Below are 18,401 nucleotides of genomic sequence, written 5' to 3'. Positions count from 1 at the left end.
GTTTCAATTTTCTGATGACACCTGCTGTGTGAAGGTTCAGCCCTTTTATAAAGCTGTTCTCTTCTATTAACAATTTGCACAATATATGGATTTATCACTTCTTGCCCTCCATCAGAATTTTGCACATCATAATAGTAGTCATGTGTTTGCAGACAAGCAAATGATCTGAAATGAATAGTTTATTAAACAATTTATTCATCCATCTATTATATCTGACTGTATAATTCTTCTACAATATGTTTATCTTGTTTATCTTCTAAGTGTCTAATAGTAATTGCATGATTATATTTTACCTCTCCTCTCTTCATGTGTCTTTTATTTTTTTATTTGGGACTAAATCAATTAGTCTACATCCAGCCATCCATTTTTTAAATTCAGTTATACTTAATAATTTACATCTCCTAACTTAATATAATCTTTTTTCATAAGAGCAGCCTCTCCTGGGGTTTTGGCCTGTGCTTGTTTTATGTCCTCCGCAGCAAAGTGAAATTATTTCCCCCTTTAGTTGTGTGTATAAATCACTTGTATTTAAACTGATTCTTGAGCTGCTAAAATTAAATGTTGTTGGTATCCTTTGGTAGGTGTTACAAATCAATGATCTGTCTGGTCATAACATATAGTATCCTGCTTTATGGTGGCCCTTTATTAAAAGATGAGGGACGTCCCTTTTCTCATCTGCTTTATCTTCTAATTAGCACACACAGTTGGCAGAAGGCTGTCAGGAGGCTGCTGGGAATACACAGACTCCTGGATGAGTCTGTGATACATCCGTACAAAAACAGATTGGTGAAGCGCAGATGTTACAGCGAACTCGGGTCAGATCACGTGTTGCTGGGCATTTGCACTCAAGAGAAAACATGAAGACGATGTTAGCAATGGAGTGATATAGTTTAGAGAGAATGGCAAATCAAAACTGAGTGGTTTCTCTAGTCACAATGAAGTGGAAATGAGAGGATCTTCAGCCTTGGTGCAAATTCCTAATGAAATTGAATGTTTTTGGGGTGTACTGTTATAAGAGGGATTTTAATCATATCTGTGGGCCGCTAAAAGGGGAGTTTAGGGTGATACAGCACCACACATACCTACCTCACCATTCACCAATTCACTGATCAGCAGGAGGACGAGGGAGAGAAAAATGAATTAGACCTCCTTCACATTGTTGTTGAAATAAAAACAACGGTTTTGCCTGCTGATATCCAAACTTACATTTCTTCCTATATGTCTCCATACTACAATCCACAAACAGTGAAGTGCGGTTTTGACCAGCGAGGCGTGCTGGTTGTCCAGCGTCTCATGTGATTGGATGAACTTTTGTAAACACGCCTGAGTGCAGGGTGATTCATCAAACATTTAAAGCCGTTTTACAGAAAGAGAAGAGACAGGGATTTTGATATAAAACGACTCTGATACTGATTGTTTTGACATATATTTGGCATTAATCAAGACATAAATTGTTAATTATCACAGGGACACTGGACTAAATATGGGTTATTTTTAGTATGACCCTGACTTTAATTGGCATCTGTTTTGAAAATTGAATAATTGTTCTAGTAATTTAGAAAATAGAAACATTTGTTGGTATCATGCTTCCTAAATGTGAGAATTTATGCTTTTCTTTGTCATACATGACAATGAACTTTGAAAATTTGTGGACTGTTGGTTTTTAGAAACCAACAGTCCACCAATTTTAGCAATTTGAATTAATCCCCATGGGCTTTGGGGAATTCCACACTGCATGTTTCACCAGTTTTTGACATTTTATTGACAAAATGATAAATTGAGAGAGTAATGGGGGGTTTATTGACAGTGAAAATAATCGTTAGTTCCAACCCAGTTTACAAAAAAATGATGAAGGGATGGAACAGGTTCTTCCACAGCAGAGCGAAATGTTCAGATGTTATTTCTCATCAGCATTCATGTGAATTTTCTGTACCAGGCTGCAGTCAGGCTGTCACCAGTGTGTGTGTGTGTGTGTGTGTGTGTGTGTGTGTGTGTGTGTGCGCGTGCGTGCGTGCGTGCGTGCGTGCGTGCGTGCGTGCGTGCATGTGCATGTATACACATGCTGGGGGAGGGACCTGAGGCAGAGAATAATAATGATAGATGGGGACTGGAAACGGTAAACTAACATGCTAATTTTTATTTTTATCATAAATTAATGTCTGCCTGTTGTTTTGGGTATGTGCCTAGAGGTGCTAGAGGTGTTTTGTGTGTGTGTGTGTGTGTGTGTGTGTGTGTGTGTGTGTGTGTGTGTGTGTGTGTGTGTGAGAGAGTGTTAGAATTATGTTGGCTTCTAGAATACATCTCCAACTTTCTCTCCCTCTTTTTCCTTGTTTTCCCTCCAGTTGTCATAGCAACCTCTTGGCCTTTTTAGCATAAGTTACACCGGGGGTCGCCAATGATGCTCATTGCCATAGTTACCGAGGCTTTGTTAATGAGATTTGGTGCTTCCGGCATTATGTAAGATGTGTGACATTTACCTGCATTCACCAACACTCTGCTGGAGTGTGTATTCACTGAGAATTCGACGGGTAATTGATGCACGCACAGGAGAGCTGAGGGGGGAGGGGGTTGGATGCCGGCACTACAGCTGCTGTCAGTAAATGCTTCAGGGACTCCAGGTGAATTTCCTCCCTCTCTCTGTAGAAGCCTCTGGCGTAGGAATTGATTTTACAGCTCAGGGTGGGATATAACATGTTGCAATTTTATTTCGACTACTGTTAGTCATGATTTTTATGCATTAGTGTAATTATTTTCTCTTGCATCAGGGGAAATATATCAGATTACTCTTAAGCCTGCTCCATAGGATTAGGAAAAATGGCATTGTATTCTGTGACAATATAAATTTGTCAGCCAATCAGAGATGTTTCCATATTTCCATATTTCTTTGTTTTTTACCAAAAACAATCATTCCTAGCTGTTATTTCATCCATGAAAAGTCCCTCATCTAATTTTCTAGACGATTTACCACACCACTATACTTATTGCAATATGAAATCTAATATACCAGGGCTTTACCTTAACTTTAATGGCACATGTTATTAATGCTTCAAAAGTTGAAAGTTTTGTAGTACAGGACAAAATTATAGCTTGAGTGTTAAAGTATTTGTGCGTATTTTTAGGTTTATTTCTTGTAACGTTTCACTATTTTCTCAATAATTTTTGTGCCATTTTGTGATAAATTGCACATTGCTGCCTTCCCATATTTTTGAAAGAATTCAGGCAAATTTACTCAGTATGTCCAAGGGTTAAACAAACAAGCAGATCTGTCTCACACGCACAGGTGCTCTTTTATGGCATGAGTACTTTCTGTGTACCATGTGGGACATATGTTACACTGTACAGCCCTGTGTACTATGATTTGATACAGTATCTATATTGTCCTCTCCTATTGCTCCATGTTGTCTTCATTATTAACCGTCTTTACTGGCATCAAAAACTTTTTGAAACAGCAACGGAAAAAACACACTGATCAATCACAGTGCTTGTTGTCTCTATGTGGTGTCTCTGTGTTACCACCAGATTGTGACTACAATTTGTTGAAGTGAACATGAGCTCCTGTACAAACCCTGAAAAAAAAAGCCTGAAATTTCTTCTGCATCATACAGAGGCTCCATGTGTAGACAAGGTATTATGCTATTGAAATGTCTGTATTGAGTTTTATTTTCTTGTTGTCAACTTATCAAACTACATGAGAGGGAGTATATTCATTTCAGCACTTAGAGAAGATGGTATTTTTCTCTATATTTCACACATATCTGTTGATCTCTACAGTAATTAGGAAGCTCACTGAGAAAATGTAGATATTATTGTTGTGTTGTTTTTCCAGTTTTCTTGCAACTCTTCTTGGTTGCCGATAAAGGCCATTTAGGTCACTGAATATTTCTTGAATTTGGTGCAGACTTCTTTTTATTTTTTTTTTTCTTGTGTGAAAAATATGCAAAATTGAGTTGTTTTTTTCAAAATTATTTTCTGATCTCTTTGTATTAAGACTACTGTACCTTGCTCTTTTTTATTCTGGCATTGATCAAAAGTCTCTCATCTGAAACTTCTAAAACTTCCAACAGCAAGAATTTAAAAGAAGCTGTTTGGGACATTCAGAGCAAAATATACCAGCAAACAACTATTTGTTATGTAAAGATAGTTAGGAGTTATAGCATCCTGAGCAGAGAATGAAGTCACAGTACGTCCGTGTGCTTTAATCTGAGCTTCTCTGTGCTTTGTTGTGGTACCTGGTCTGGCTGTGTGTGCGCGTGTGAGTTTCTGTGTGTGTATCCCACTGGAAAGCTAAATACTTAAGTTATTAATATTACCGTAAAGCAATAATAGAGAGACAAATCTCATCACAAACTGGCAATTCTAAGGAACGAAGCATGTCCACCGACCAGCGATCAATCATGTAACTTAAGTTTGACCTGCTAGTTTTAATAGAGTGTGCAGTGTTCAGTGATATTAAAAATGATATACTGATGTTGTTTTACATGTTTAATTTTGCACTGTTACTTAATGTTTACTTTTACCATAATGCCTTCCTAAACCCACACTGGCATCATTGCAGAAGCGTAATGCTGAAGAATGACATCACACCCAAGTTGACCACGTTCCAGTAAAACAAGTAGTAAGGCCGATCTTGTGACCAACATCAGCTACATCCATGTTAGCCATAGTTGATAACAATGCATTATGTTACATTATGAACATACAAACAACGTAGCAAGATCTCCATAGAGGTTGGACAGTGCTGTATTTATGTCTGTTTTGATGAGACAAAAATGAGACAGAAGTGCCAGTAAATAGTATATTACTACAGCTTTTACTCATCTTGATGCGCAGAGCAGCCATCTAGGAGATTTTGAAATTCCTTCAACTTTCCGAGTCAGAAATCGGACTTTAGGGGGGCTATCCAGTTTAAATTTCCCAGTAGAAACTTGAAACTTTCAACTTCCCAGTACAAAGTAAACACAGCATCAGTACCGTTAGCTGTTAGCTGTTTACTGTTTGTTTAGCCACCACTCCAAACTTCTAAGCACCTTTTCACCTGTTTACATGTTGTGCTTTGGTGGCTATTCTACCTGTTGCACTCAAGGTCATAGAATTCAATATACACTGTCTCTCCTTTTTGAAATGTCACTTTTCGCACTATACTGTGAACACAATATGCTCCTCTGTTTCTGACCATCTTCTGTGGAGCATAAATGAGGAAAGTGCAGAGGCGAGAGGAGCAAATTTCGGCATTGAAAAGAGCAAAATTGAAAAGAACATTGAGGCGAGTGAGCGGTCAGACAAAGACGAGCAGTTAGAGTGACAGAGAGCAGAAAATCAGTCAGTCCTTCTCAGATGTTCTTTGAGTTTTTCCTACAATCACACATGCTGTACATCACAGTACGTACTGTTCATTAGTGCCCTGCTGCTCCTTCTCTCTTTGACAGACATCCTGATGCCTGAACGCGAAGCTGGCATGAAGGACAAGAGATAACAACAAATTAAATGAAGAAATGGTAATTAGGTTGCAGTCAGTGTGATACAAGATTGACGGGTGTGAGGGTGCCGGAAAGCATATTAGGAGCTGAAAGTAAATTAGGAAATCTCGCATAGAATAATCTGCCAGTGCTTGGTAAAGAAATGAAGAATGAGAAAGTGTGTTCAGAGAGATTAAAGCTGCTGAGAGACTTATAGCGAGACAAACAAAGAGAAAGGATGGTGGGTGGAAAGTGTGAGACAGAGGGAGAGGGAAAAAGTGATGGAGGTGAAAAAAGAGAGAACGGAAAACAGGCCGAGAAATATTTGGCATTTTATCTCCCTGTTAATTAAATGTATCACATTGTCAGTCAGGGAGATCGAGAGAGGGATTGACAGGGACAGGGGAGGGAAGAGAGGAGGCAGAAAGTGTTAAAATCATAATTAATCCATTAATTAAGCTGTTTTTCAAATAGAGATGGATTGACAGGGAAGAACTGGAAGAGGAATGTAGGGAAAGAGAGGAAGCGAGGACCAGACAGCGAGAGAGGACAGGGAACATGAGCAGTATAGAGACCCTGTGGGCGGATGTGAGATAGAGAGAGAAAGAGAGATGTGATGAAAGAGACCCGAGGGAATGGGGGAGGATGGGTGAGGAGAGAGTTGGAAGTCAAAAAAGTGGACTGGTGGGGGAGAAAAGACAGAGAAAGAGTGCACTTGCATATTTCATTTCACCGAAACCCATTTATATTGAATTAAAACAAAGACAGACGGACAACCAGGAGAGGAACAAAGGTGAGGACAGAGAATAACAAAGCAGATGACGAGAAAGGCCAACACTGAGGGGGGGCTTTACAGCAGCTAATTTTGTTGCCATGGCGATGATTTAGCATCAGGGCCGACAGGGTTGTTACATAACAGTGGCCGGTAGCGTCCTTTATTACGTTTACACACAGAAAAACATGCACACAATGAGGGTCCTCATCAGCCAGGCACCGCTGTGTGTGTGTGTGTGTGTGTGTGTGTGTGTGTGTGTGTGTGTGTGTGTGTAAGACATTGTATGCACACACACACACACACACACACACAGTTGCTCACAGCAAGTTAAAATTTCATAACGCAGGTTTCATCCTCTAATCTCCAGTTCCTCACACAGATCTGCCGCTGTAATCCCTGTGATTAATTACAGTCATGGTTGAGATAAACAGTGATATTATTCCAGCTGGAAATGTGCAACATTTCAAGTACACAATATTGCCCTCAGCATAGATACGGATGAGCCGCTGTCTTAAATGGATCAATCAATAGGCTGATATGAGAAACCAAAATTTGATTAAAAATGACTGTTTGTCTTAAAGCCTGTTGATGACATGATGCAGGACAGAAGGCATTCATCACATAAATATCTGTAGCGTAAATACCCGCCGTCTGATGTTTCTTTACTGTTAGCAGGTGCATGTTGTTCTAGGAAAGTCTCTCTGTCAACACAGTATAAATATTGTTGGCTAAATTTCCCATTTTCAGGGGGGGTTAATATGTAGTAGTACAAATAATAGAAAGCACAACACTAGAAGATGAGAAGTGAATGATGTAGATAAAATTTGCTATCATGCTGTGAGTAATTTAATGAAGTGCATGTGATAGCAGAGGCCTGAGGCATCATGTTTTCAGGTTGTTCGTCCATCTGGCTCATTCATTTAAATGTGATATTTCAAGAACGCCTTGAGGAAATTTCTTCAAACTTGACAAAAGCATTCACTTGAAGTCAAGGATGAGCTGATTAGATTGTGACAAAGGTCACAGTGACCTTGTATCCGTCTCATTCTTGTGAACACAATATCTGAAGATGCCCTTGAGGTAGTTTTCTCAAATTTGGCACAAACGTCCACTTGCACTCAAGAAAGCACTGATTTGAAACTGGTGGTTGAACATCAAAAGTTAATGTCGCAGTGAACATGTTTTTGGCCATAACTCAAGAATACATACGCTCCAAATTTCACACAAATATCTTAAAGGGTATCCAAGAGGTCAAAGGTCAACTGTGACACCATAATGTTCTGCACATCTCGTTTCTGTCCATTACTCAACGTCATAATTCAGGAACAGAAGCAGTTAGATATTGAATTGGTGACTCTAATCTTGGGTGTGCACCTTGAAACTATGCTGATTGTATAGTACATATATTGTGTATATTCTGTTTTGCGGAAACCATTTACAAATAAAATAACCAGATGACACTGTGTTTCCTGGCTTATCCAGTGGATTTAATACCTGACCTTTGACTTGACTCATTACATTGATGAAAAAAATCGAGTAAGTCAATATTGCCAAAGTGATATTAAAAAAAAAAAGAGAGCGATCTTGCTAGAAACAATACAGAAAAATCGCTGAAAGTTGACAAGTTTCTACTGTCTCATGATAAATATTATGGTTTTGCCCAATTCTGCACTTGTATTGACAACAGGGTTATACGGGGCTATAAACAGGAGTATAGATTTACACCCATCCCCTTTATCTTTTGCTCATTTGATAAATGAGGCACTTGTTTGTTGTACTTTCAGTGTTTCCTCTACGATTCTGTGGAAATGGATATTTCATTTTACACAATAAAAAGTGAGTCAAGTCTGACAATGTACAGCTGAACCTGACAAACTGACAAGATGCCTACTGAACAGAGAAAAAAAATTGCCTTCTCAATCACAAAACCTTTAAGCCAGACTTTGACAATCTAACCCCACACCTGATAGGGACCAGAAATATAGTAGGTTTATTTTTCATCCATCTGTCAATTTTTTTATTATATTTTTAGTCTTGTAGGTCGGAGTTGTATTGCACTATTTTCTTTTTTTCCTTCAGTTTTGCTTTAAGTGTCTCCACAAGTGGAGTAGCTGCAGCAGTACAGAGTGATGCATGAATGAGCGAGTATGTCCGTTGGGGAGAGGGGGCGATGAACTATAAACACGACACTTACTCACACCAGGGAGCTGAACCAACAGTCCGGCAGTACGACCGCAGTCTTGTACTGCTGCCCAGAGACAAGCAGCAGATAATGAGCTCCAACCAGAATCGCAATAACTCAAATATTTTTCTGACACAAGCACTTTGCAGAGGCACCCTGTACCTGCATAACCAGAAGCTACAATCTATTACAGGAGGAAGACACAGGGAGAAGAGGTGAAGGAAAAAAGCTTTTAGTTACAAGTTTAATGTAATATTCACGAACATTAATTTGTCTCGGAGAGGGAGAGAGCAGCGGTGTGAAAGGGTGGCTCATAATTGAAGTCTAATCTATTAGTTAGTTTGAAATTTGAGTCTACTGCATGTGTACACACATTCACACAAGAGACTGGGATGGTGGGAGGCAGAAATACACAGACAAAAAGAGGGTATGTGTGTGTGAGTAAGAGAGAGAGATTAAAAGGATGGACTAAAAGGTTATCTCATCCCCTGATGATGCTCTTGTACTGAGAGGGGTCATTTAACCTCAGACAAAAGCGAGGAGCGGGGGCCGTTAAGAGAGAGGGAGCGACATGGGAGAGGCAGGGAGGCGAGGCTTAGGAGGTTACAATGAAAGGGAGTCGAGATAAAGGGGATGAGGAAGAGGAAGATGGAAAATGGGATTAGTTCTCGCCTGTCTCAGTTTCACTCTTTCATTTATTTCTTCCTCGTTCCTCTCGTTATCCACTCCTCTTCTTTTTTGTCCTTTCATCTCCAGAGTCGGCATGACTCTTTGCTTAATTTTGAAGTTCAGAGACAAGCGCTACGCCTGCTGCTTGAGTGGCTACGGAAGCTGTGATGTGAAGTTACAGCTACAAAAAGACTATACAGTATACAGCCACAAGCAGCTCTTCGAGGTCCTATTCATGCATAGAATTACTTTAAGCTAAATGTTAGGATCAGCATGCTAACTAGGGATGGACATACTTTGTTACACACACACACACACACACTTTCAAATAAAATGTCAGCCAAATTCGCACACTTAGTAATGCGTTCTAATAAATAAAAGTGTCTGTGTGGAAAGTGCACACTCACTATTTTTGTGTCTGTACGTCATTTCGCCTCGAGACTGCTCCAGTACATCTTTTGCCTTTCTCATCCCTTTGGTATCTTTAAATCATCAAAGACCAGGCAGTTTTCCAAGCAGTCATACGATTTGGAGCAGTGTGTATAAAAAGTAGCTTTGTCTAGTTTTACAGCAAACTGTTACTTTAGTGTGGCCAGTGATGAGGGAATTGAGAACAGAATTACTTTGACTTTAAGCCATCACTGTCAGGCTTCACTGTCCAAATGTGGCCTTCTATTTGTGATCCTTTTGAAAAAACAAAAATAGACTTGAAAATTTACTTTTGAAGCCTTCTTTTACGATATTAACCTCCTTTTTATCATCGTCAGTCATAGTTCCTCGCTGTTCTGTCTTTGCTTAGTAGGATGGCGTATTTGGAAACAGGAGGTTCTGTTGGAGGGCCTGTTGACCCCATGACCCGGCCTTGAATAAAAGGCAGTAAATGGCACAGGTTGCCCTTGAGGTTAGAATCTGTAGACTTTTACTAGCTTTTGTTTTATTTGATCTGCATTAAAATGCAGATATCTTTAGAGATTAGCTGTCTTAGTGTGTCGTGGGACACAGGAGGTTCTCCTGAGCAGAGACAGAACACTGAGGAACCAGGGCGGCATGTTGGGAAGCAGGAAGTTCTCCTGAGCGGAGAAGGGACCAATGAGGAACGAGGACATTGTTTTGGGAAACAGGAGGTTGTCCTGAGCGGAGACGGAACAGTGAGGAACTAGGACGCTGTGTTGGCACATTTAGTTCCTCAGTGTCTCCAGAGAACCTCCTGTTTACCAGCATGCTGTCCTAGTTCGTCAATGTTCTGTCTCCACTCAGGAGAACCTCCTGTTTTCTACCACGCTGCACTAATTACTCAGTGGTCCGTCTCCATTGAGGAGGACATCTTGTTTCTCAACACGCAATCCTAGTTCTTCACTGTTCCACCGCCGCTCAGGAGGACGTCCTATCTCCCAAAACGACCTCATAGTTCCTCATTGTTCCCTCCTAACTCAAGAGAACATCCTGTTTCCCAACACGCCGTCATAGTTTCTTAGGGTTCTGTCTCCGCTCAGTAGGACAGCGTGTTGGGAAACAGGAGGTTCTCCTGAGCGGAGAGGGTACATTGAGGAACTAGGATGGCATTATGGGAAACTGGTTTAAAGATGTAGTTCCACATTGTTCCCAATAGGGAGGGCAAGCGCTGTGTATCTAGAATGTTAAAGAGCTTTAGGCTGCGGTGCAAAAGTCCAAATAATCTTCTCTCCTAAACACTTTTCCTTTACCTGTACAGAAAACATCACGAGGTCAAGGAAAGACGTGAGAGAGACTTCATGAGGACTTAGGAGGAGACGACTGCACCTCTCCTCGTCGCCGTGATGATGTGACGGCTGCTGTTATTGACGAGGGTCTGCTTTGATGAAACTACAATGTTCAGGTGATGGACGACTAATTTTTTATTTATATTTTCTTTTACAAGCTTAATTTGCTGCCTTCTTAAAGCCCTTTGTAATGTGCTTCTTAAAAAGTATGCCGTAAATTCTGAATATTAATATTACGATCATGACTATGATTATTATTAGGGCCTGAGCACCTAGCGATGCGAGGACCCTCTTAGAATGCAAGGAATTATTAGTTATTATTAGTTTCAGCAAACAACCGAATAAAAAAGATGCATGTGTTTGTTAGAAGCATCAAATGGCTAGGACGCAGCGTGATAAAGAGCGGCTGAGCAGAGCAGTCGAGGTTTAGTGGAAATTAGGTGCATTTATTGCATCTGGAACAAACTATTGCTTTTTAGGTTTGTGACAGAATGGGCGGTCTGAGCTGGACAACAGCGGGCGGTCCTAGCTGGAAGTCAAGGAGTGTCTCTGCAGCCTCTGCAGGTGGCAGACATGCGGAAGTCCTAGTTCAGGGTGTCAGTCGCTGTTCTCGGGTCGTTGTAGCACCAAACGGTCTCAACAAGTGAGCCCTCAGAGCCCGGCGGGCTGAGTGGGAGGTTTTCCAGAATTCGATGAGAATCTTCATGTCACCCTAATTCAGTTTTTTTTTTTTTTTCTAATTTTTATGGCAGTTTATTTCCAGTCTTTTTTCAGTTTCAGCTTTTTCTCACCGTTTTGTCATGGGCGTGACTGTAGTGTGAATTTTCCCTGTACATAATACCTCTGGCTGTCCTCTGTGTGTGTCTCTCAGGTCAGGAGCGTATCGGCATCGATTCCAAGTACGAAGCAGGGAAGGTCTAGTTTGTGATCAACGCGGGGTATGCCATGGCCCACGCCCTCCACAACATGCAGAGGGACCTGTGTCCCGAAAACTCCGACATCAGCCCCGAGATGGACCTGGCAGGATGGAAGAAAGTGCTCAAGTACATCCTCATCGTCAGCTTCAACGGTAAGTGGACGGACACCTCTCTACGCCCGCGGGACATAAAGTCCTCCTTTAATGCTTGTGCTGTGCGCTTCCAGGAACGACTTTTGCAGCTGGCTCATTGAGACGAGAGCAGCTTCAACAGAAAATGAAGTCAATGGGACAACATTTTGGAATAAGAGGCGTTCTAGTTTCAGTTTGTAGTTGGAGCTGTATCGACCCAACACGTTTAAGTCACAAAGACGGCGATGACTCAGCCAGTTAGTCAGAGTCATGCCAGTAGCCCTGACGTGCATGAAGGTGCGAGGACCCGTCTGTCGCTGCTTGCAGCTTTAATTTGCCCTTGTGTTTGTAAGACTTGATCATCGTAACGGTGTCAAAACAGGCCTCTGTGCAAAATCAATCAGGCAATTGCAGTTTATCAGAACGCTGCTGTTCGAGTCCTCGCTACAACCAGGAAAGTGGAACACATCACCCCAGTTCTCTGATCTTTGCACTGGCTTCCTATGAACCATATAATTGTTTTCAAAATATTATTAACCTACTAAGCAATGAATGGCTAAAGACCAAAACCAGGATCAGAACCAGACACGCAGAAGCAGCTTTCAGTTATTTGACAAAAAACTCCTCTGCACTTGAGGTCTGCTCCAACTCTCTGTTCTTTCAAATGTTGGGAGAAACTTTTCTGTTTACCACTGCTTTTCGGAGGTCATTTAAAGATGTTGCATTGTTATACTTGTATACGCCTCTTAATTCCTTTTTTGTTTTTGTTTTGTGAATGGTTTTATTATCTGCTTTATTTGTTTTCTGTTTATGCTTATGTAAAGCACTTTGAATTGCCTTTGTGCCTGACATGCTCTGCATAAATGAACTTGCCTTGCTTTGTTTTTGCTTTATTTTCTTGGTTATTGGTTTTTGATGCGTTTCACTCACTCTGTTTCAAATGTATTCTGTTGTAATTACAATGCGCATTGTAAGTATATTTTAAAAGGTGCTATATAATTTAATATTTATAATAATAATAATAATAAAAATAATAATACTGAGCTACTATTCTTATTTTTTAATTATTATAAGTATTATTACAAATGAGAGTTTTACAATTATGTATTCAGATAGATCATCTTTTAAACTAGTCTCGAGGATTTACATCTTTGTTAGTTACACCTGTAGTCATATTGACCATCTGTTGTGTTTTGAAGGACATACCCCAGATGATAATAACTGACAAATGAAGACCACTACAGGTGTCTTTCATCCTCAGAATCCCGAGAGAGAAGGTAAGTCTCAAAGTAATTATTATTATTATTATTAGTCACTGATTAATAGCTCTCACTGTGATATCTTCGTAATTAGAAAAATGACAAAAATAATCCCAATAAAAATGTGGATTGCACACTGAACATTTTCTTAGCAGCACAATGAGGTCTAATTAACACTTTTAATAATGGGTTGTCTGTCTGTCTGCCCCATTCCTGTGAACATGATATTTCAAGAACGCCTTGAGGGAATATCTTCAGATTTGGCATAAATGTCGACTTGGACTCAAGGATGAACTAATTAGTATGGTGGCCAAAGGTCAAGGTCACTGTGACCTCACAAAACATGTATTGGGCCATAATTCAAGAATCCATACACTAACATTTCATACAAATAGGATAAAATGCTGATGATGGATGAAAGTGATGACATTTTATATCTAAAAGGTCAAAGATCTTTGACATCAAAACTTTTTCTGGTCATTACTCAACATCATATCTCTGAAACCGGAGGGAAGACATTTGGTCAGATACTGAATTAGTGATGCAAATCTTTGTCGTCCACTTTGAAACTGTGCTGATTTTTTCTTCTGTGCTGCTGGGGGGAGAAATGTGTGGGACGCGTCCGTGTTTCATAATTTGTAGCTTCTTTGCAGCAACATCCTTATTTAAAGCATTTTCTAGTGTCATGGCTACATATGAGTCTGAAATGACATGAATGTAAACTGCAAACGTGGTTTGCAGCGGAATACAACCTCGAGGCGGCAGCTCTAGTTAGCCATGCATTTTGAGGATTCATCAGCCGGTGGAGGGAGGGAGCGAGAGAGGGGAGATATGATTTCCTTAATTTGATCCAACAAATGTAAACACAACGGGATACAGCTACTATATTACTGTTACAGATAGTAAATTACTACCGCTGTGTTATTTGTCTCTCGTTGTCTTTATCATTGCTTTTGCTTCAACACTACCATCCAGAATGACATATTACCATCTTTTTATTGCCTTCAGCCTTTATTGCCCAAACATGCTCCCGAAACCCTGTTTCATCATCATGCTGGTTAATGATTTCAGAGCCCCGAAGAAACCTTATTCTGTATGTACAAAGAGCTTTCACTGGTTTCACATTAGATTTTATTGAAAAACATTTTGCCCATGACTGCCTCATGCACAATTCAAGTTCAGTCTGAGTTGTCCATCACGATCATGTTTCTCGTTATTGCTTTGCACGGAGGAGGCCAGCAGAGGCAGGAAGGGAAGCAGAGTGCAGCTGTGAGCTAATGGGAGGATTAACAGTCTGCCTTTTCTTAAATGGGGAATATTTGCAACAAAACTCTTTTAATGCCTTGGATAGTTTTGTAATTGGCAAATAAATAACTGCTCTATTTCTGCATTTTTAGATCGTTTTAAGCTTTTCATTCATTAGATTTAACGATTTACAAAATTTCAGCATCACAGGTTATTGTGTTTTAACTCCATGTGAGTGGTCCAAAGCCTCAGTGGAACAGAATATAATCAATGAATTTCTTTTCATGTCTGTAATCTTCAGCTTTTATTATCTCCACCAGGCATAATGTTTGTGTGTGTGTGTGTGCGTGTGTGTGTTTCCATTTGTCTGCAGCTTTAGTCTTGCAAACTACTTGACCAATCCTAATATTTTGTGTGCACCTTTATGACTGTATGCCAAAGGATCTCCTGTGGTTGCAGTGATTTACAATCGCTGAAAAACCCGTTTTATTGACTGTTTTATTATGTCATTGACTGCTGACTCCTCCCTCGTCTTAACCAGTCAGTAGGAGCTGCAAGTTTTCCAGAATTCGGCCCAGCTGAAAACAACAAGCCTTACTGTCTGTTACAGGCCTTTGTTGTAACTAAAAACTGATTTTCATTTAAAATAAAAAAGGGTCTTTCATAGAACTGGAGCATCTGCAGATTAAAACCATACTCGGTATGTTGTTATATCATTAAAGTTAGGCAAGATATGAGATGAATAGTACCCAATTTTTTTTTCTTTTAATCTTTGCTGCCAACTGTAAGGGTGGCAGGAGAGACAATTCCACTGTGCCTGCGGGACGTTTTCCCCGCTCAGTTTCTAGAATCGCAGATTTTATTGATTTGGTCATTTTTCTTGATATTTCTGCTTCCATCGTACTTAAGTAAGTAGGCTACATAGTTAAATGGTTTCTTTCTTTTTCTGTTTTAGCTGTTTTTATGTGATGCAGTGTACAAAGTTACTACCACTGAAAGTCCAGTTATGAACGACATGGATCAAAGACTTCTTGCTGTGTTTTAGTTTTCAAAAATACATTAATCCTCGTAAATATTGCGTCCATATTTCACACACAGTTCATGTTAGCAGGAAAACTCTATCAGCTCCGTGCAACATGCTGTGGCAACGTCAGAAATAGACGTGGTGTGTATATATGGGGCGCCTCTAAAATGCACTGCGTGGTGTCTGCTGGAGTTACATGAATCGTCTAGAGTTGAGAGAGCAGCGCAGGCGGATGCTTGGTTGCCTGGCTTTTTTTTTTTTTTTCTACTTTACAGGAGATTTTGTTCTGATTATCATGTAAAGGTAATTTATTTGTGCATCATTTCCATCTTTTTTTGAGAACTCATAGTGAAGCTAGAATAAAAAATTTGGTGTCAGCAGGGTGGACGGCATGCTGGGATTTAAACCTGGTCATTATGCTTAAACAGTGTGACACTCACCTGAACCAGCGGTGCCGGCAGGACACAAAGTCTGTCCTTCAGTTGTCAGAATCAAAGACTTCAGTCTGCTCTGTGTGTATGACAGTACCTCTGTCTCTCTCTCACACACACACACACACACACACACACACACACACACACACACACACACAGAGGCTTTTAAGTTCTGTGTAGGCTGCTTTGTGTATTATTTATAACTCTGTGACTTCAGATCAAATATGCATTATTTTACCAGTGGAAATGAAATTGTGTGTGTGTGTGTGTGTGTGTGTGTGTGTGTGTGTGTGTGTGTGTGTGTGTGTGTGTGTGTGTGTGTGTAAGCGTGTGCATTCGTGTCTGTGTGTGTATATCAGAGAAAGGGATGCAGGCAGAGAGTAAACACTAGAGAAAGGGAAGAAGGACAGGGCTTGAGTTAGTGCGTTTGCGTGCATAAATATTAACGTGTGATAAAATTGCTAGTTCACAATACCACAAACTGGAAAGCTAAGCTCACTGTGCTTTTCTTGAGTTTGATCCATGAAAATATAATTAAAGTAATGTAAGAGGCACTGTTTCTAGTACAGTAGTTTTGTTTTTAGCCGATCTCATTATTCATTCACTCAAGCCAGATGAACCCCAACAAGCTCTGACACACTGATCCACACTCCTTTGGAGCTGAGTTTGTGGTAAATGTACTCCCCACATGGAAGTGTTAATTATTCATTAACTGAAAAAACCTGGCAGATACCAGCTTTAAGCAAAACCTAGTAAGATTTAGGTTAACATTGGTGTTAGAAAACTAAAGGCCGGGGTGTGTTTGAGAGGAATGAGTTTTGGACAAAGGTTGTCCGACTGTATGAAAAGGCAAATGTGTTAATAGCTATTCTGAATGGCTTCTCTCCAAAGTGGGGTGAAGAGCGCGCTGTCTGAGATAGTGGCAGCAGTAATCACTCATTCATGATGCTGCAGTTGTTTGTGCATATCAGATGTTAGGGAAGTAGATGTTTGACAAGAGAGCCTGAGAGAAAAGTTCAAACCCTGCCTTCTGTCTCAGTTAAGCAAACCTAAATCAATCCTTGCCTAAGGTATGTGTGCTTGTCAGATATTCAGTTTCATATAGATACAAAAAAAACAAACAAACTAGAGCCCATCTTGGGGAGTGAAGTAGCTCACCTGGTAGAGCGGGCACCCCATGTACAAAGGCTATGTTCTTGTTACAGCAGCAGTGGTTTCGATTCAGCCATCATGCTTAAGTGTACGCAAAGTGAACAGCAAGTATGTCTCTGGCCATCGAGTGATCTGTGATCTAAAATGAATGTCAGCCAGGGGCGTAAAATTGGGGTTGATGGCTCCTTCCCTAACAACCGCTTCCTTGCTTGAACCACACCCATCTTCAAGCCCCGCCTTCATTGTGATAGCAACTACACACCTGTAACAATTTGGGACTCTATCTTGCATTCTTGCAACATTATCCAAAGACAGGCATAAAAACACCTGGGAAAATATCCAGAGCCACAGCTGTGGTAGTTCATGCTCTGATTAAAACTGTGCAGTGTTGGGCAGGTAGTGTAGTGTGGGTTTTTAGAGCTTATTCTGCCAAAGACAGCTTCAGACTATTTGGTTTAGCCCTAGTTCATATAGAAATATTGATTATAGCTGCTTCAAATATATGGTTTTAGTAGTGGAAATCTCCATTAGATTATTTTTGTGAAAGAATTACAACTGCTGGAACCAAAAAGGAAAGCAAACTTAATTTCAAATTGGGTTGGGTCATCTTTTATGTGTACATTTGTTGCATTTACCAGAAATTCATGGATCTAAATTCTAATTTTATATATGGAGGAAATGTAGTCTGTTAAAAGGCCAACTGTACGCACTGTATGTTTGCGTGTATATGTAGCTCAACGTTCCCCATATGTTTTGTGTTTAGTTTTTGTTCCACATCTGTTCCTGCTTTGTTTCTCCTCTGATGTAGATTAACGTGCAAAACCAGTTGTTTTTTGTTTACTTGTCATGATTACATCTCATTGTAAACACTTGAGATAGATGCTGGTTATTTTCTCCGGTAGATGATGTTGTAACTGTGGTAACTAATGCTGCTGATTGACTATTGAGCAAACACAGGCATAAATGTACTCTGTGTCAGAGGGAGAGAGGAATGTCTCAGAAAGAGAAAGTAATTGCCGCCTCCAACCACAGGACATCTACGTGAACATTTAGAGGCACTCATGGTTATTGTAATGTGTGTGTGTGTGTGTGTGTGTGTGTGTGTGTGTGTGTGGCAGTAGGTGAACAGTCATTGCCCCAAATGAACCAATTATGGCGGACAGCTGGAGACATTACTGATGTCTCTCTCTCTCTGTCTCTCGGACTGTTAATTCTAATTGGGACAAAGTCAGTCCAGTCTCGTCTTCTGACTCCCCCTGTCCTTTTTCTGTCCACACAGACAAACTCCACATGCATGCTAAATCAAATCACACATTCATTATTTATATGTCCACGCAGAACAGAGTCATTATCGTCACACTCTGATCAAGTTATATTGAACTTCCCTCTGATCTTTGTAAGGAAAGAGCCGCTCCATA

The 18,401-nt window shown here is 40.2% G+C and overlaps 1 long non-coding RNA gene across 2 annotated transcripts in view; it reads left to right on the top strand.

Annotated features, from left to right (window-relative positions):
* LOC148186812 (uncharacterized) overlaps positions 1–18,401 on the top strand; it is a 70,690-nt gene that overhangs the window by 11,399 nt on the left and 40,890 nt on the right. The window contains exons 3-5 of one of the 2 annotated variants that reach the window (XR_015779106.1): positions 10,794–10,937; positions 11,693–11,890; positions 13,069–13,146. This is a non-coding gene — a long non-coding RNA (uncharacterized LOC148186812). Of the gene's footprint in view, positions 1–10,793; positions 10,938–11,692; positions 11,891–11,964; positions 12,826–13,068; positions 13,147–18,401 lie in introns of those variants that run through there. The other variant, XR_015779107.1, reaches the window with a different exon arrangement.

Source organism: Plectropomus leopardus, chromosome 16, assembly GCF_026936395.1.
Source record: "Plectropomus leopardus strain MGB_pleo_1.0 chromosome 16, ASM2693639v1, whole genome shotgun sequence".
Taxonomy (NCBI): domain Eukaryota; kingdom Metazoa; phylum Chordata; class Actinopteri; order Perciformes; family Serranidae; genus Plectropomus; species Plectropomus leopardus.
Note: the sequence above shows the minus strand (reverse complement) of the source record. Positions and strands in the feature narration are given on the sequence as shown.